We start from the raw sequence: 20,856 nt of genomic DNA on the forward strand, positions 1-20,856 counted from the left end.
GAAAATTGACCACATCCTGTCTGCTCATCCCACGGCTATCATTCACATTGCGGTGACTGCATGTCCACAATGTGGAATGGCTGACCCACTCAAATAAGACCGATGATAAGGGGAGGTTCTGTCATGATTTTGTCATTGCCTATGGCCTCACTCAGATTGTTCGCGAGCCCACCCGTGTGTCCGATACTACCGGTCAGTATGCAAGCTTTCTAGATCTTTTTCTCTCAACTTCCCCTGAACTATACTCATGTTCCGTTCTGTACCAACTGGGATCCTCCGACTACTCCGTTGCATCAGTTAAGATAAACATGAAAATGAAATATAATAAATCTACAGACGCACCTCTCCACCGTACTGTATACCGATACTCTATGGCTGGCTGGGATAGCTTCTGTAAATTCATATCTGATCTACTTCTCCATTCCATGTTTAAAAAGGATGTGTTCTCTATAGTATCAGACCTGACCAGATGGTTAGTTGTAGGCATATACCAATTCATACCATCCAAAAGAATCTAGCAAAAACCCAACAGCCAGCCATTGTTCTCCTCTGAATGTGCTGCTGCAATCGCACGCAGAAATCACTTTTTCCATAGCTACCAACGCCATCAACAACTGTTAAAGAGTAATAAAAAATGCAAGAGAGCTATATGCTCAATCCGTTAAATCCAAAGAAGCTGAGCAGCGGCTTTGTTGCCGCCAGTTTTGGGAAATAGCAAATAGAATCATGAACAGAAGCGTGCGTTCTATCCCAACCATAATCAATGGACCAGTGGTCATCTCGTCAGCATCCGACAAGGCCAAACTATTTGCCAGTTAATTCTACCCTATACGACGAAGGCTATCAACTCCTCGTATTTCCTTCTACAACACACAACACGCTAGGTAAAATACAAATATCTGTGCGTGAGGTCGCCAAGCTAATCAAGAAGCTTAATTCAAATAAAGCAACTGGCCCTGACGGCATTCCGATTATAGTGTTAAAAAAAGAACTTGACTCCAGACTTACCAAACTGTTAAAGCGTTGCCTTAAGAAGAAGTGCTCCCCAACACCATGGAAAGCCTCATCAGTATGCCCTGTATTTAAGTATTCAGGTGATAAGTCATTTTCCTTTCAATGCAGACCAATAAGTCTCCTGAGTGTCATGAGTAAGTTGCTGGAATCCATATTAAATAGAGAAGTGGTCAACCACCTCAGCAGAAATAACCTTCTTAGTGATATGCAATATGGTTTCCGTTCTGCTAGGTCTAAAACAGACGTGCTTACGGTTATATCTCATAGAATTAGCGAATCTCGACAAAGGCTTCATTTCTAGGGCAATTGATCTTGACATATCAAAGTCCTTCGATAAGGTATGGCATAAAGGCCTACCTCACAAGATTTCCAGCTACGGTATAACTGGAAACGTTTCCTCTATCATTAAATCATTTCTCTCTAATAGGCTCATAAGAGTAGTGGTTGATGGGCAGAAATAAGAGGCCTACAGTATTAATGCTGGAGTTCCTCAGGGGTCCATCCTGGGCCCAACTCTCTTCTTGATCTACATCAATGATCTCCCAAAAAACAAAACATACTAAAATCATTCGTTAACATCTATGCTGATAACACGACTATCTATGGCAGCATATCAAAGGCCGTAATTGACAATGTTCTCTCTGATTCTCTCTCCTGAGATCTTGAGCGCGTGATACAGTGGAGGAGGAGGTGGCTGGTTACCTCAATGGATCTAAGACCAAGCTCCTATCATTACATCATAATGTGATCCCAATCTGGCATCGATTGAAATGAATGGCTCTCGTCTATGTTTTGATTAGCTTCTGGGTTTGACGTTTACTTCTCATCTGAAACGGAACACGTACATCAAGTCTCTGGCCAAGGTCGCTGGGAAAATGGTGGGATCCTTTTACCGCTCCAGAAGATATCTCACTACTGATGCAATTTTCTATCTATATAAAATCCAAGTACGTCCAAGGATGGAGTACTGCTCCCACATCTGGGAAGCTGCTGCTAAAAACAGCCTATCCTGCCTTGACAGATTACAAAATATACTTCGTGGCTTAGTGGGGGTGCCCTTTTCTCTTTCCTTCAGCCTCTCTCCCACAGAAGAGACGTTGCGAACCTGTCTCTGTTTTATCGTTATATCCATGGCAAGTGCTTTTCTAAGCTCCATTATGTGGTCCTCCCTCACCAATCTTTCACGAAAACCACCCGACTTGCTGAAACCACTGCCAATAATTTTCCCCACTCTTTATCCGTGCCTAAATCAAAAAGTAGATTCTATGAACAAAGCTTCTTTCTCAGAAGTGCACCCCTGTGGAACTCTCTGCCGCTTGCCTGCCCCCCCCCGGACTTCAAATTGGATGTCTTCAAGTCCAACACAAACAAATTTCTGATGAACTTCCCCCTTAAGTAAGACACGTTATCAAATCTCCAATACTAACTATTACTATGATACTATCCCATTGATTACTGTACACACAATAACCCTTATCCCCGAGTGGCTCCTTGGCCTTGATAAGTGGTGACCGCCATGTAAAAAAATCGTAAAGCATATGAAATTTTATTCGGTTCCGTGAGAATGTAGTAGATGGGCCAACTTTTTCTAGAGCAACGTTAACTCTCATTGCTTCTTTAGTATCCCTTGTAAGCACTTTGGGCAACTAAGATCTTTCCTTTGGATGTTCTGAGTACTTTTTAAAGTTCTTCCTCAGACACCAGCAGCTGATCATTCAGCAGTTTATTTGGTGGTGTTTGTAAGTGTTTGCAATGATAGAGTAAACTAAGGTTCAGTGAGTGACTTTATTTTGTATTGCTCATGAATGTTCGATGCCTGTATGGGACTTATATAACAAAAGACATTCTCGTACTAATTTGAGACCATAGAGAGTCTTCATGGGGACACACAGTAATAGTCAATCGGCAGGTAAATAGTGAGCTTTTGTATTGATAATAATAGTGATTGTTTGAAGTATTACGAGCTTATGTGGTGCATATTTGTCTCTATGAGGGCATATATTTAGTTTTCATATAGTTTCATATCAATCTGATTGAATATGTTATTGACAAGTATATGCGCTATAACTATGCTGACATACCAGTTTCCGTTATACCATTGAAGTTTAGAAATTTGAACCTGAGCAGTATTAAAATTAATAACCATTTTAAAAAAAAGCAAGATGCTTTATGCTCCTCCGATTTTGTCGGCGTTGTTTGAAGTCATCTAGCACTTCTCCTTGTCAATTCAAGGTGTAGTTGGTGAATTTGTCTTGCTTCAAAAGTACACGCACAGGTACCCTTACGGAGGTGTCTATTTTTCGCGATAAAACATTGAAGACTACGTTTTCTTTGTCTTTTTGCTCTCTCATTGTTTAGTATGTTGGACATGTTTGGCTTAATCATATTCCTTGCCCATAATGGTACCTACTTTTTCTGCCTTCTCAAATCAAGACAGTCTGAATTTATCTCCCTTGGTAAGGAAGTTTGCTAATTCTAATTCACTAAGATTTGCATTTTCTATGGATGTTTTTTCCATCTGTGAAACATGTGATCAACAACGGACAAATTGTGTAATATTCTCTCTTCAATGAGGGTGGTCAGGATTTTATATTAAGCTTTTTTTCTTTAAAAAATGTTGCTACAAATGATTGGGTAAGAGGGGCAGGGCCTGTTTTTATCAAATACTAATAGCTGATCTTTGATGCTATCCATCATTGCTGAGGTTCAACTTTGTGAACTGTAAATAAGTTACAGCATTGTTTGCTTTTTCCACATGGTGTATGAACGATTTGAAAGAGATTTTAATTATAGATGATGGCCGTGCTAGTACTTACGTTTATTTTTTGATATATTTGTATAATATTTAGTCATTGTCTTCCGACTTTTTTCTTTGAGAAGACAGCACACCATTTTTTTCATATATTTCAATGTTTACATGTTTTGAGAATTATGTTCACGCCAGTGTCTCCCAACAAATATAGAGATTAATGTTGTTTTCAATATGCTTTAATTTCCCAAGATATGCAGAAAATGTTTTTCGGACAGTTTATTACTTCCGCTACTGCTGCTACTAAAAATAGTGTTAATATTATTGATACTACTGTTACTACTACAACTTAAATTACAAATTTATGAAAATTATAATCTTCTAATTTTAACGTTGGTATACAGTGGAAAATTGTCTTGGTGAGAAGTAGATAGATTGTATTATCCATATCATCACTGGAAAGGTATAAAGAATAAAAGAAGACCAATGGGACTTTTTCCACACACGTACGAAGGAAAATCACCAACCAGCATAAGCGAGAAAGCACGATAGTCATGTAAATTAGATGTCAAAAATCTAGGAGAAAGAAAAGTCTCGGGAGGATAAGGGAGTATCATTTAGTCTTCAACTGAAAGAGTATAGGTATACCAATAATCCTATGGAGACTTATTGTCACATGAATTCAAAAGAAACAACAGCCGTTCTCCTAACAAACGCAATGGAAAATGACGTTTACAATAAGGCCAAATAGTAATCAGGTTATAATTGTTGTCACGTAAACAAATAAAATTAATGCCATTCGATCTTACTAATAAGCAACTCATGATAGAGGTTCGCGTGTGAAGTTCTAGTGCATAAATAATTTTCATTTGATGCTGATATAAGACTCGATTTTAATTGTATTGTGCAGCAATGATTTTCATATAATTAGATTTTGAAAATTTAGAAATGAAATTAAAAGAATTCTTTATAAAACTGAACCATAACTTGCGTAATCTCATTTCAGATCCTAAATTGGCTCATCATAATTCTGGTAGAAAATATTCAATTTATAACTGAATATTCTGTCATTAAGCATTTAGTATCGAATATCCTGTTCGGTGCAGACTTAAAATAACAAAATGCTTCATCGTATTTCTGATTATGTTATTCATTACATGATTTACATTACAGTAAACCCCCCTACTTAGGCTCTATATTATAATATTCATGTAACTCGCACAGACAAGGCAGGAATCCACGTCATGTAAAGAGCTAAAAACACAAAAGAACTACTTTAACACAACAAATAGCCAACGGTGAGAGTCAGATTGATAATTTATGAATCAGAAACACAGCAATCCTTTACCTTTCGTCGGAAACATTGCTGATGTAATGCGAGAATTAAATGACAAAAAAGGGGAGATAGACTTACGAGCCTGCCGAAAGTAAAGCCATAGTTCGATTTACATAAAAATGGCATACAAACAAACGTTAAATTATATATTTACATAACACCATATTCATGATTTTTTAAAAATTATATTTTGCAAATCATGTCAATTAATTTAATTGCGTTTATCACTTTCCATTGCAGGTAAGTTGTGTTATAATATCAGCTAACAGGACACGGTAAGTTATTTACCCCTATTTTATTATTCTGTCATTCAATTAAAATTAGATGTAAACATGTTCCACAAATCACGACGTAAAAGTTGAGTATCGAATGCGGCACCAAGTTTTAAGAAGTTGAAGTACACTTCGGAATAAGTCAAACACAATCAACCGTGACTATAATTTCTAGTTACATACTTAGAAAACGGGGCTATTAAACCTGATATAGCGATATGAAACATAACGAATAGATACTAAAGCAATGTGGATGCAATGCCTTCAGACGGAGGATGTAAAATAAACATAATTACAAGTATTTGCTTTTTACCGCCGTCCAATCTCTACCCCAAACGAAAATACCATTAAAGTTGTTTTTAGAATTCATACATGTTGACTCATACTAATGCACTTTCCATCGTATGGCAGGCGAACATATGTTTGTTAAACGACTTCTTCGGCAACAAATTAATCGATATTGCTGTGGGGTGTTTTATCTGTTGACTTAGGCAAAAACCTACAAGATTGAGACACAGCCACTGACCACACTTACACGACCGAATTTTTACATGCTATCATAACTCCATGTCACAAATCAAAGCCTTGCACCCACTCGATAAAAGTGCCCACGTTACGCTCTGCTTTACAATACAAAGTTACCTACACTAATCCCTGAATCGTGATCGAGTCTATTCTCCAAGTGACCTCAATCGAGATTAGATGCTGCTGGTGAAATAAATAAGTACACTATCACAAAGATCCTGTCCTTTGAAACTTTGTGGCTAAATATGAAGCCCATGGTGCCATAAGGTAGAAACTCTATTGTGGCGTTGCAATTAAAGGAACATTTCGCGAAGGTTTTATATCAGGACTAGAAAATGTACTTAAGACTACAGCCAGATTTAGGCCGAAGAGAAACGCTCTACCCGGTTTCAAAAAGAGAAGCAAAATGTCCCGTTGGCGGCAGTCGAGAAAATTGATAAAGAACGGGATTGGCTAGAAAATAGCCGGAATACTTTTTAAGATAGCACCAGTGAATGGTCTGCCCTTATCATATACGTTACGAAAAATGCACACTTTGTGTCTGAGCCGATTTTTCTACAAGTCTGAATGTGACTCTGAAAGATAACCATCATCCTCTACAAACATCAGATAAGGTATTCAACAAACTTTACGTTAGTACAATATTCTTTAAGATAAATGAAAGTAACGCATATCTACAAAAGTCTAAACTCCTCTGCATCAATGCACACTTTTTCGTGAGATAAAATACCTAAATCACATAATCGACAAAAACGAGGAAAGGGCAGAATCCATAAAGAACATGCCTGCTGCTTACATGGCAGAGCTTTTACGCTAAAAACCGATCATAAACCGTTACTGACGCGTTTTGGATCGACAAAGTGGTTACGGGTGTTTACTGCTAATAGACTATTGATATGGGGTACTATCATACTGAAATAACTTACAATTGGAGTACTTGTCATATAAACAGATTTGTCATGTGGATTGTCGATAATTATTGATACCAAAGAAAACGGAATCTTTGGAGGATTCCATAATTGCTGCACTTCGTACCGATTTCGAAATAAAAAAAAAACGATAGACAACACAATAACAGAACTTCCATTATCCCTAACTGAAATTAAAAGAGTAAACAGAAACTAAATCAAAATCAAGATCGTCATGAAGGCCAACAACACTCCAAAAGTATTCTTGCGCTACGTTTTATTACTATATAGCGAATGAGTGGTAATTCCGAAAAGGGCCCAGAAAGTATTCCGCAGGATATTCACACTAGACATTCTAAAAAAATCGGATGAAAATGTGAAGCTACGTCTGTTTATTTAACATGGACAAAGACGTAATGGAGAGGCTGTACCCTAGCTGCACAAACACCACCTATCACAATTAAACCGGGGCAAAAAAAAACTGAGACGTCATAGTCAAGAATCTACATTGACTTTTCAAGTCCTCGCGATGGCCACTATGACTCAATTATAGTCGATAGGTACACCAAGTAGCCGGAGGTATTAAGATGCAAAAACCCACATCAGAGACAACAATATTTTTTGCATGAACTTTTTGCCCGTTTCGCTTAATTGTGAGCGATAATGGAACTCAGTTCACATTTGCAGAGTTCAAAGGTTTTTGCGATACATGCCAGATTAAACACATCACGACGCCCCAATATCACCCTAACTTAAATGGGTAGGCGGAACAATTCAGGAATACACTCAAAAGCGCAATAAAGAAGGCTCAATGGACACGACGGATGAAGCCCCCCAGTAGTGCTTACACGTGTACAGAATTACCCCTAATCACCTAATCCATATACTTCAACAAAAATCTCACCGGAGGAAACCATGTGTGCACGGAAGGTGAGATCCATCTCGTACACACTCTTATCAGACAAAACCACAAGTGAATATTGCATAAGTAAAAAACGTTACATTCCGAGAGGGATTTTTCCTCAAAAGTTACAATGACACCCCATTCTGCGATGTGGGTACAATTAGTAAGAGAGTTGGGACATTGTATATATCGTTCAAGGACCTAGGCATACCCATAAACACCATTAGGACCAATTAAGATATCGCTCGGGGGATACTAGTGAAACACCACCCATTGAGGAAAAACCGATCGAGTCCATTTTCGAGACATTCGATTTCGACTCTCCCAAATCAATAACAGAACCATGGAAGTCAGTTCGGAAAAGGAAAGTAACCGATCGACTTACAATCAATCTTAAACGTAAAAGATATTAACAGCTTTTACGAAGAAACATCTTGGGGGGATGGTGTTGTGTAACACTGCTACAGATTTTTATAATTAAACATTCCTGGCGTCACTTCCGGTAACTAAGGTCTGCCTCAAGCAGTCTGGAGATGAGACTCAAAGGGTTACCTTACCTTGTCATTCAAGCTAAGCAGACTGGCACTCAACTAATACACGTTACTGTATTTTCTGCTAATATATATTTGATTTCACTGTTTCCAAGTCTTCTCGTTCTTCTTTTAACAGTTAAACCATACGATTAAAAGGCAATGTAGTATCATTTATAAGTCTTTGGTATTACACGACTAAGTACTGAACCCCAGTTTCCCTGCCGATCACGTATATTCGAATTGCCACACCAAATTAGCTAAATAATTAATGCTTATCTTAATTAAACCAAGTTGTAAATAATTTACCCACCTTTCGAAAGACGTTTTGTAAACATTGTATTCTTTTTTTTTTAATTTTTTTTTTATTACATTTTCACCCCAAACAAGGCACATTGCCACTTTGGTGTAGGGGGCTACTATCAGGGGAAACATCTACTGGAGTACTATGTAGGGATTTGGGCAGCGAGATGTTGGTTCACGTTGCACTTGAACTTATGCATGTCAGTACAGTTAGGGAAGCAGTGACCTGGAATGGAATTCCAAAGTCTAGATGTTCTGGGGAAGAAACTACTGGCGTAGAAAGATCTTTTACATCTAGGGATCTCTACAGTGTGGGGGTGGAATTTTGCAGCTTGTCGGGTCTGTCGAGGGTGTTTACGTCGTGGGAGCACAAGTGCTTGCAGTTTATCAGAGCATTCACCATTACAATACTTGTATAACAGGCAGAGGGATGCAACGTTTCGACGATGGGACAGAGGCTGAAGCTTAGATGCCAGTTTAGGGCCTATCAGATTTGCGACTCTCTTTTGAACCCTGTCAAGGAGCGAGAGACTAGTAGCCGATGCACCAGCCCAAATATGACAGCAATACTCCATACATGGGCGAATCGTGGCCTTGTAGAGATACAGGATACTTTCGGGTGTTAGAAGTTTTCTAGCACGGTAGAGAGAGCCCACCTTCCTCGCAGCGGCCCTGGCAATGCTCTCGATGAAATTGTTCCAGCTCATGTTTGCTGTGAACGTTAGGCCAAGGAGCTTGAGAGACGTACTCTCAGATAAAGAGTCGTTGGCCATTGCTATAGGTGGTAGAGAAGGATTCTTGTAATTATTGAATGAAACCAGTTTTGTCTTGGCGGCATTGAACGTGACCATCCGTTTTTGTCCCCATTCCACTAGTGATTGGAGGTCATCCTCTAATGTTTCTGTCATTACTTTAGATATATGTTCATTTGTTTTCCTGTCGTGCCTGTCGTGCCTGCTATAGAGTTTGATTCTGTTACCAATCATAGCTTTGTAGTGATCTCCTTCAATGTAAATTAATAACTAGCGTGTGAAACTGGCGTTACCCGGTGCGGGAGCAATAAAATAGAACAGTTAAAACTTACGTATTTAAAAACATCTTTTTCCATTGCCTAAGTAATAATAAGGTATTCAGAGGATAAGAAAAAGAAATAGAGATGACGATAACATAATCGTTAGCAGAACGAATAAATGTAGAGTCTAACCAATATAGAAGTAGATGGAAGAAAGTAAAAATAGGGTCTAATTTTTTTTTAACATAGGCATCACCACTTATCAAGGTCCAAATATAACTCGAGGGTAAGGGTAAAGAGTGTAAAATAGTCAATTGAACAATATAGTAATTGTTAGTAATGGAAATTCAGTAAATTTGTTAACTTAAGTGGGACGCCTTATCAAGCACTTGTTTACATTGAACATGAAGACAATCCTATTGTAGTCAGCTGGAAAGAAAAAACGAAAAACAGTTCCACAGGCGTGCAATTCTAAGAAAGAAGCTTTTTTCATAAAATCTACGTCTAGGTTTAGGCACAGATAAAGAGTGGAAGGAATTATTGACAGTGTTTTCAGCTAGATGAGTGTTTCTTGTGAAAGGTTGGCGAGAGGGTACCATAGATTAAAGTTTAGTCGAGCAGTTGCCATGAAAATAACGATAAAGCAGAGAAAACTCGCAACATCTCTTCTCTGAGATAAAGGTTGCATAGAAGAGTAACGGGCATCTATGAAGCTACAAAGTCTATTTTGAAATCTATCAAGAGAGGGCAAGTCCTTTCTTGCAGCCCCTGCCCAAATGTGGCAACAGTACACTATCCTTGGACGTAACTGGCTGTTAGAACAAAAAGAAATATATAACATGGAAAAGACAAAAGACGAAATAATGAGGATGAAACCAAATTTCCTTCATGCGTGTTCATTTAATTTTAATAGAGTTTTCGCTCGTTAAAAAAGGATTAATCAGTCGATGTCGGATCATTCCCAAAGCACAGAACATGAAATATAAATTAAAATAAATTATTTTTTTCTAAAAATAAATATTTCTTGTTCGTGAGATTTTTTTCAATTCAGCAAAATGATTCATTTTCTATTCGTTTTTCAGGTGACAAGAAATTCCACATTACATTAAGTTTTTAATGAACGCAATTATCTTTGTTTATTTGTTAGTTTTGGAACAGGCTGTCATCTAAAGCAATAATCTGATTGTAATGAACTATAAAGTATAGACACATCAAGCCTACACACACGTACTGTTGTAAAATGATTTCACTCTCTTCTTAATTACTCTAATACAAAGATCGCTATCCGTTTATATGTTAATAAACACGCAGGTAAAGCGCTGTCAATGCGTGTGTAAGTGTCTATATAAATGTGAATTTCATTAGGTCGTTAACGAGCACAAATCTAATATGTTGGAGGTAAACACTGCTGACTATTGCCTCATTGATAGTGTACTGTTTTCAAAAAAATTTCCCACTATACTCAGTATCTAGTTCATTATCTAGATAATTAAAAATAAAATATAAAAAATATACACTGATATTCATTTTATCACCGTTTAAAACAAATTGAGTAAGTCAATCGTATGTACAAATTTCTTAATATTTAATTCATATAAAAGTTTCATAAAAATAACTACAGCCCAAATAATAATGTTTTAGAAAGTATTTCATTATAATCATAAGGATTATTGAGAATGGATCATGAGTTCAAAATGTATTTATATTTTTATTGGAAATTATTATTCATTAAAACCAAGAAATATTACAGATAGGTTAATGTGAAAATTAAAAAAAATATATTTACCGGGCCAAAGGTTAAGAAATCTTTTTTGTAAAAATCGCATACTTGCAGAATTTGACAAGTGGCATGATAAAATATGTATTTAAAAATATGTTTACAAAAATTCAAAACAAGTATTATAACGTTTTTGAATGTTTGAAATGGCGTTTGATTATTTTTATTATTTCGGTTTGGGGAACTATTTTTCTTATTTTTGGTGTTATTTTCTAACCTGCTGCTCGATGTAATCTACTTTCTTCAGGTGTATCTAAGGAACGTCTTTATTTCACAAACTGACGAATCTGCCTGGAATTTCGAGAAACTCTTTTTATTTAATCCATGAGGGTAGTATGCTCTCCTTTAATGTTATATAGTTGGGAAGAAGACCGAAGTAAATCTTATTCGTGTTTTGTGATTTGCACTTAAATTAGAGTTTCAGCCTCAGAATTTTTACAACAACATTATACACTACACCAAGATTCCGTGAAGAACAATATCATGTTAAAGTGTTCCATTATAAATTCCGTGCAAATTTTCGTGTTCACCAGAAGGATTCACGAGTTAAACAAGATACACCTGAAAAGGTCAGTAGTTTCATTTATGGAAATGTGAGTATACATCTGAATACTAGAACAGTAGTCAACATAAACCAACGAATAGGATTCATTTTTATCATTACCGTTTAAGGCAAAGTAATAAAATGAGTTACTGACAAAACAAACACAACTCAGATTCAATATTTACACATAAATGCGTTTTCACTTGTATTGCATGTTAATTTTAAATATTGCTTAACTAAAGCTAATTAACTTTTATAATTTATTTACTAGAATTTATGTTTGCAAAAATAATGATTATGTTGGGTAAGCTAATACTTGTAAAATACCAAATAAGAACACAATTGAGATAACAGATTAATGATGTGCCCACTTTTACAGTGCTATCGCTTGCCATGTCAAACTAAATAATCACTGAAATTAAAAAAAACAATATTTTACAGGTAACTGCTTTAATATAACCTGTTTATTGTCAACGTTATAGGCATGAGTATTATTAGAAATAAAAGTATTAACAGTGATAGAATTAGTATATTTGCTGCACATACAGACATAATTATTATTTATGCACTAGTAGATTTCCCCACGTTATTATTGGCTCACATTGAGTTTTCAAACAAGCCATCAAAGCTCCGATTAAAATCCTGTGGTGTTCCTAGAAGCTGAGTAATAACAAGTCTCCTCATACGTCCAGCACTCTCCACCCCCTTCGATAACATTTGAAAATAAATTTGCGTTATCGCAACAGCTCTACATCATTTATTTCTCGCTGGCAGCGGTCATTGGTCTATACTAGAATTTGAGTGGTACTAAGCCTCCCCAATGTCCAAGTTCCCTTCGCGCTTGTCCAGCGGAGGTCTGGTCAGCGCTCTCTCCCTGTGCTTCCCAGCCTCCTTGACCCTTCTTGCTATTTTTCATCACACTTTCAGGGGGCGGTGATGGGACAATGGGAGGGGATGCTTGATGGGGATATATAACTTGTTGATATGCAGCTTCAGCGTTTTCGTTCCCTGTAAAGCTTCTTCCTGTTTTGCCTCGACAGCAGTTTCTCTGGCTCACGTATGGGGTTCATGTGTATTATTCTTAGCAATCAAGGGGTTTCCTTAATATTTCAGCCGTTTTCATTATCGTTAGTCGTTGTATCTTTGCAGCCATTCCTCTGGTTCTAGTTTCCCATTTTGTTTTTTCAAAGTTTTTCGGAATTTTTCCTAGTTCTCCTACTATTATAGGTATTATTTTGATTTTCTTCATCATTCAAATCCCTTTTAACTCTCTGGCTTGCTCTGTGTATTTGCTCCGTTTCTTGTTTTCTTTCATACTCACCCTGTGGTCAGCTGGGATAGCAAAATATATTATTTTAGAGGATTTTTCTTTCTTGTTAATTATTACGATATCTGGTTTCTTGCTTGGATGGGTTTGTTCGTCTGTATATGCAAAGGATTTGTTTTTTTCGCTTTCAAGTACTGTTGGGAGCTTATGCTTGTACCATTTATCTGTACGTTCAAAATGCAGTTGTTTGCATAACTCCCAGTGTAGTGCACACTCCACTATATCATGCCTGTTTTTGTATTCCTTTTAGATCGGTTTGCTGCATTCACTTACTATATGATTAAGCGTTTCGTCTCTTTGTCCACAGTCTGCATTTGCTGTTTTCTTGTGTTTTATCGACCTTTGCTTTGATATAGTTGGTTCTTATCGAGTTATCTTTGCTGCAGTTATTAGAGATTTAGTATTTTGTTTACATGTCCTTTTCGCATCCATGTTCAAGTGTTTTCGTTATTATCATCTTTTGTAATTCTTATGAATCTTCCGTGGAGTTGTTTCTCTTCTTATTTTTCTTTTCTTGTTTTTCCATTTCTCTCTGTATTTTCTGGGGGTTTAAAAAATGTCAGTGTCTCTCGCTGACATAATTATCCTTTCAGTATTTTTATTATGTATTTTTCTATTTCTTTATGTGTGTCATACAAAAAGTCTTCTATGCAGGCCAGTGCTCTCCCGCCGTCTTTCCTTTTCACGTAGAGTCTGTCAATATCATCCCTTGGGTGTAGTGCATTGTACATGGTCATGAGTTTCCTAGTCTTCTGATCGAGATGTCTCAGTTCTGATTTTTCTCACCTTAGAAACGGTCCAGAATATCTTACTAGTGACACTGCTCATGCACTTTTTATTAGATGTCTGCTATATAATTTCGTTTCCAAGAGTTTTCTTGTTCTCCTGGGGTATTTCTGTTTCAATTCTTTCTTTCATTTCTGTTACTTTGATGGTGTCAGCTTCCAGAATTCCCAAGTATTTATAGTCGTCTTATTCCCCTAGTGCCTTGGTTTGGTAGTTCCATGCCTTCTGGTGTTTCCAGTTTCCCCTTTATTATAACTAGTAGTGCGCACTTTTCCATTCCAAATTTCATTTCGGTATGCTGTCTGAAGATCCTGGTAGTGCTTAATAGTGTCACTGCCTCCTTTACGGTCCCTGCAAGAAGTTTCAAATCGTCCCTGTACATCAGGTGATTCATTTTTTCCTTTGTCTGAGAGAACTTGTATCCGGTTTGGCACTTTCTCAGAATAGTGTTCAGGTGCATCATGGTTATAATGAACAGTAATGGTGATAGGGAGTCTCCTTGGAAGATGCCTCTTTGTATGTTAATTTCTGCTATGTGTTGTCCATCAGCCGTCAATCCCAGTCTCCATGTTCTATATGCATTTTCTAATGTGTTGATCATCCCGCTTAGTTTTTTATACATTTTTAAGCATTCAATTATCAATGCTTGGTGGATCCTGTCGTACGCTTTTTTGTTGTCGATCTTTCTCCTTCTTTTTACCTCCTTTAGGATCTTTTATATATATAGCAGATCATGTATTCCTCTGTTTCCTTTTTGGCATCATTTCTGTTCCTCGGGGAAGAGTCCGCGATTATTCAGCGAGTAGTAGATTTGTTCCCTCAGTTGTTTTTCCACATAGTGGGTATGCACATGATCGGCCTATAGTTGCTGGGACGGTCTCTGCTTTTGTATCCTTCCGTAGCAATGTAGTTCTACCTTTTGTCATACAATCTGGCACACTTGCTTACTGTATAGATCTTCTCAGTTGTTGGGCTAGTCTTTCGTGTAAAGTTGTGAATATTTTAAACCAGTATGCATGTATCCCATCGTGCCCTGGTGCTCTCCAGTTTGCCATTTTTCCTATGGTTTTCTTTAGGGTTTCTTTGATCATTTCATTCATTGTCCCTTCTTCTATTTGTTGTAACTCTTCTTTCATGTCTTTCATTTATTCGTTGTTCTTCCCATATTTTACTCCAGTAGAGTTTAGTTTCCGTCGGGTTTGGTTGTTCTGTTTTAGTGTTTCCTCCGTTCACATTTTGGTAGAATTGGATTAATTATTTTCAAATGTCCTGTTTTGTTTGCATTGTTCAAATTTATATTTATATCGTCTCAATCTCGCTTCTTTTTCTTTTATTTTTTGGTCCAGTTCTTCGTGTTTCTTGTTTAGTCCTTCCCTGCCAGTCACTTTTCCAATATTCCATCTTCTCCACATAGCTTTCTCCCTGTTGATTATTTTACTTCTTTTCTTCTTCTTCTTCTTTTTCTTCTTAATCATTTCTATTATTATTATTATTATTAGTAGTAGTAGTAGTAGTAGCAGTACTAGCAGCAGTAGTAGTAGTAGTAGTAGTAGTAGTAGTAGTAGTAGTAGTAGAAATATTCTTTGCCTGTAAGTGCTTCACTTTTTATGTAAGTAATAAACTAAACCATGATAATATCTCTTTTCATGGAGAAGGCGGGTATTTTAATACATCAAAACGAACGAGTTTAGCGTAAAATTTTCCGTATAACTGTACTATTGCATTATTCAGGATGAAAAAGAATTGAATTTATTCTTGAAACGTATATTTTATACATGTTTCAGCGTTTAAAGTTGACGGTTCCATTTAGGAATTACATAAAAACATTACACATTAAACAAAAGCTTCCCTCTTTAACACAAACTACCAAGCAGTTTAGTTTTTACCCTTCTGCTTGCTGATTTATATTTATATCGTAGGGTCCGAGTTTTATGTAAACAACCATAAGCTTCAAACAGTGAATAGATTTGCATTTCTGAAGTTAATTTCTTTTCTCGAGCAACGTTTCGAAACGAGCTCGCTAGTATATTATAATTTATAATATAAGAATTAAATGATGGTACTTATGAATTTATATATTTTTTATTTTCTTTTTATTACGATTTGACTTACTGTTATTGTTAATATATATTTTACACATTAAGTTGAGCGTGACTGTTATATTATTAATTTTCATTAGTTTGTCTATAAATTAAAAAAAGTAACTGTTATTGATCCATTATGGTTACAGTCATTGAGCGTCTTTGTCTAAGGGGTTGATAAAAAAGAATACTGGAATTTTATGAATAAATTGTCCAGCCTTCGATTTTGTCGGTATTTTATAATGTTTTCGTGTCTTGTGTCTTAGTTACATTTCCAGCATTACTGACTCGATGTATGTATTATTAAGGTTACATATATGTAACAAAAAGCTCTTTCTCGCACGTACGGAAATACTTATTTCTTACTCATTCCCTTACCTGCTATAAGTCGATCGACAATATCACACAATGTCTCATACGCTATTAATCTTTCGGCGTCCAGCACTTTTGCACAGCCATTCAATGCAATATATCAGGTAAAGCAATTCTTCACTTTGTTTATTATTATATGTAGATTAGGTGAAAAATCGATACCTGTCTAAGACATCAAACATGAATCGAACGGATGAAGCCTGTCTGATTCGATGAGTGTATTCGCTGCCAAGTACATGCCTACTAAGACCCAGGATTTCATTCTGATCGATATTTGCCACACGCGATTTACCGCCTCAACACTTAATCTCTGCAAATAATTTCACTTAATTGGCACGCTCTTATTTTAGCTAAGGACCGATGAATAATTTTGAAAATATTTCTAATTATTGAAACGAAAAGATTAAAAAATATTATAAAAACACACACTCCGAACTCAGGTTTTTCCTATAAAATGATTATTGGTAATAAATGTTATTCTACGAAAATGGTGGAGCAGGGATCTTAAACTAAAAAGACGAAACAATAATGCGTGATATACTCGTATATTTATTATTTTCTTTATCATTTATGGTTATATATAAAGCCATCTATATTTCTATCTTTATATATATATATATATATATTTATATATCCATTTATATATATATATATATATATATATATCCATTTATATATATCCATTTATATATATACATTTATATATATATATATATATATATAAATTTAAAGGAGATTAGAACAATAGTCTAAAGAGCAGAGTGTATTTTAATGTAATAGTGAAATTACAAATTCAATTAAAATACAGGAAAGAAAAAGTGCTCGTTGTAATTTAGATATATAATAAGCTTAATATTAAATCACATTACTAAATGTACATATATATATATATATATATATATATATATATAAGCAGGGATATCCGACGTTGCCCAGTATTGAATGATTATCAACGAATGTCTCAAACTTCTATATTTATATTGCTATCGAAATCGGTGAAATCGATCATTTTTCAATCAAAGCGATAGATTGCATATTCTTGATGAAACCATTGCGCTGAGCCAAAAGAAGGGTTTACATGCTTCCCCGCATTGGCGTAATCCATGATACATTGTAGTCTACATTGTATTATGTAGAACTAACTGTTTAAGTTACTTTTTATGTAATAGCTTGAGTTAAAGTTTAACAATTAAATTCCAAGTATTATGGTTTAATTGTATCTCAACATTCTTTTCGAAAGCAATCTTGTCTTGAAAAAGCACATACTGTTGATATTATATGCTTGGCCTTACTGATTGTGCGGTTATATGGGCAAGAATTAAAGTTCAAATAAAAAAAGAGTCAGGTATAACAGGGCAATTGTGCTTTAAACAGAAATATTCATTTCGAAGGCGCCCTGTCTTATGGAAGCACATACTGTTAATTTTAAATGTCCAGCCTCATAAGTTCATTCCCCATCGACCTCAAAGCGGATTGACCAATATTTATGAAAATTCACGCGGAAGTACTTTACGTGCCTGGTAGTGTTCTTAAATCGGTTTTGTATCAGAATGTCTTCGATAAGTACCGATAATCAGTAATATAATACTCCAACGTAAGATGGAACAGACGATTATGACCAAAGTTAATACCTTACACATCTTAATATCGCAAGTGCATTACCAGACAAGCCTAAAAGCCCGTCATATAAATCCACAGTAGGTGGGTGTATACTACAGGGCTAGTTCGAAATAATTGTTCCTGTTTAAAATCTGTATCTCTTTCTCATCCTCTATCGCAGAAATATCTCATATATAAATTAAATATCATTACAACGAAATGACCTATCAAAATATTTAGATAATCAGTTTAACGAACGATATTTTACCCTTTTTTACTTCAGCTTTAATTTTTTTCTTTCTCCTTGAACAGACGTCAAAGATCCTCGATGGATTACTCTCAAGTTTCAAAGTCTCAGCCATTCGGCAACATGACTAATTACACACGAAACCAAACCCGGCAACCAACGACAGGAGAAGACAGTAAAAAATGGATTTAAAAACAGATTTCACAAAACAAAACTTGATAGAATAAAAAATAAGTTCAATAATTTTCCAATAAATCTCGATCTTGATTTTTCCTTTCTAAACGCTGCTTTGAAATGGAATGATATTATTCTGACTTTACGACTTTATTGTCTTTGTTTATTTCCTTTGTTGGGTTGTCTTTTTATAAACGCACACAGACTAAAACATACGCAAACGTACGCACGCTTAATTGCGGGCTTTTATACTCCTCATTAATCTAACATCCATGGCCTAAGTTTAAATTTATCATTCTATAGCAAACACGCACACACATACACACAAACACACGCATATATATGTGGGGGGGTCGTTGTACGTACGGTGGAACAGCGCAGCTGACTATAACAAGGCTCCAACACACAACCAAAGAGTCTATAATCAAATGTTCACACAACTACACTACGAAGCCCCAGTAAAAACTATGTGATATTTTATCATTTATATCTTATGTCGTTTTTGCTGTTTGTTGAAGCGATAATTTTATTCTTTTGCAATTTATAGTTAGCCACGAAGAAAACTATTTTATACTTTAATTGTTAAACAATGAATATATGTGCATATGTGTTATATTCATATATATATATATATATATATATATATATATATATATTATATATATATGTGTGTGTGGGTGTGTATGTGTATTGTTAAACAATGAATATATGTGCATATGTGTTATATTCATATATATATATATATATATATATATTATATATATATGTGTGTGTGGGTGTGTATGTGTGTGTGTGTGTGTACACATTCTAGATTATAAGGCTAATATTCAATTCAAAGCAAATGGGCACTAATAGTTCACACGGGGGAAATAACTCGTACCGAATAAAATTCACAAAAATTGACATACGCATATAAACTCGGACACACCGTACACTCATATATATATATATATATATATATATATATATATATATATATATATATATATATATATATATACTTATACATACACACATGTATATGTATATATATATATATATATATATATATATATATATATATATTAATAATTTTACAGAACAGTTTCACGTGTTACAATAGGTTCTATGTATTTAACAGACTTAGAACCAAAAATATTCTTACATTGGTTTTATTTATATTTGCCAATTATTTGCCGCCTGCCATCTTCACGCACATTTGATTTTAACGTTGTTTCATTCTTCCTCTTACATGATCAAGAGTATCATATCTTATCCCCACACTGTTTTACTTTGTTTTGATGTAACAGAGATTATAGTGTTTTTTGTTTGTTTATTAACGGACAGCCCATTCACTATACTACAGTTGTTAAACTTGCTTTGGTATTGCATAACCGAACAATTAATATCATATAAAATGGTGAAAGAAATCTTCTTCTTTTGACATTTAATCTGTCTATTACTGTTTTGAATTAACTTGGATATAGTTTTTAAACATGGCTGTGTATTTTTTTAGCATAATTCGTTTCATTAGAACTATGTCTTGACATCTGAAAACATAATCTGCCTATTCTCAGGATCGTTGACAGGGGTAAATATTTGGAAAACAACATGTTTGCTTCGTATTATATGCGTTACCGAACCAAATACAAGAATACAAACAAAATGAACGAATAATGAAGCGAGTGCGACACAAGTAATTTAAATTCATTGATGCATCTCTCGCTTCTCTTTAGTCTTAAGAAACAATTGATACGCATGTAATTGTAAAGCAAGGGTTGCGCAATCACAACCGCACCACTTCTTAAACGGCACCGCTTGATTCCAGTGACAAGAAGACGTTGTATAATGAGCGAGCGTAGAGAATGTATGCATAAATTTATCAGCATCCCTTTGCCAAATGCTTACAGATGTATATTTTGATAACAAGGAACTTATCGTTAAACTGATAGAAAAAAACAACCGCCTTTGTTTGTTTGTTTTTTTGTTTTTTTTTGACAATTCGAGCTCGTCAGTTATATAAGAACAGCTTTTACCTCTCTCTGACTGACCTATTTCTGCGTCGCTCGTTTGTTTATATTGATGGAATGTTTGTGCTTCTTTTATCAACATCTGATGTCAACACATCGATCAAATCCTGGCATATATTGACATCAGATACGGTTCTTTTATTCCGTTTCATATTCCTTGGAAACCGGGGTTTTTTTCGGAATTTATTTTGTTAATTGAATTTCTGTTTTTCTCTTATTTAAGACGTCATCCGATTCGCAAAACCCGGCCCTGACCGGGTCATTATCAAATATTTTCTGAGGATGGCTACGCAAGTAATTTTGACGCACGCGCTACGTGATCTCATTGACAAAGAAAACTCTAGGACGACTAGAAACAAAGACTAAAAACGTGGAGACCGCATACAA

At 35.5% G+C, this 20,856-nt stretch overlaps 1 long non-coding RNA gene across 1 annotated transcript in view; it reads left to right on the top strand.

Annotated features, from left to right (window-relative positions):
• LOC145277471 (uncharacterized) overlaps positions 1 to 18,568 on the top strand; it is a 479,590-nt gene extending 461,022 nt beyond the window's left edge. Inside the window, exon 2 of the long non-coding RNA XR_013868143.1 lies at positions 18,352 to 18,568. This is a non-coding gene — a long non-coding RNA (uncharacterized LOC145277471). The remainder of the gene's footprint in view (positions 1 to 18,351) is intronic.
• The last annotated feature ends 2,288 nt before the right edge of the window (positions 18,569 to 20,856 follow it).

The sequence above is a fragment of the Euprymna scolopes genome, chromosome 6, assembly GCF_053919585.1.
Source record: "Euprymna scolopes isolate OS-2025 chromosome 6, ASM5391958v1, whole genome shotgun sequence".
NCBI classification, from domain to species: Eukaryota; Metazoa; Mollusca; class Cephalopoda; order Sepiida; family Sepiolidae; genus Euprymna; species Euprymna scolopes.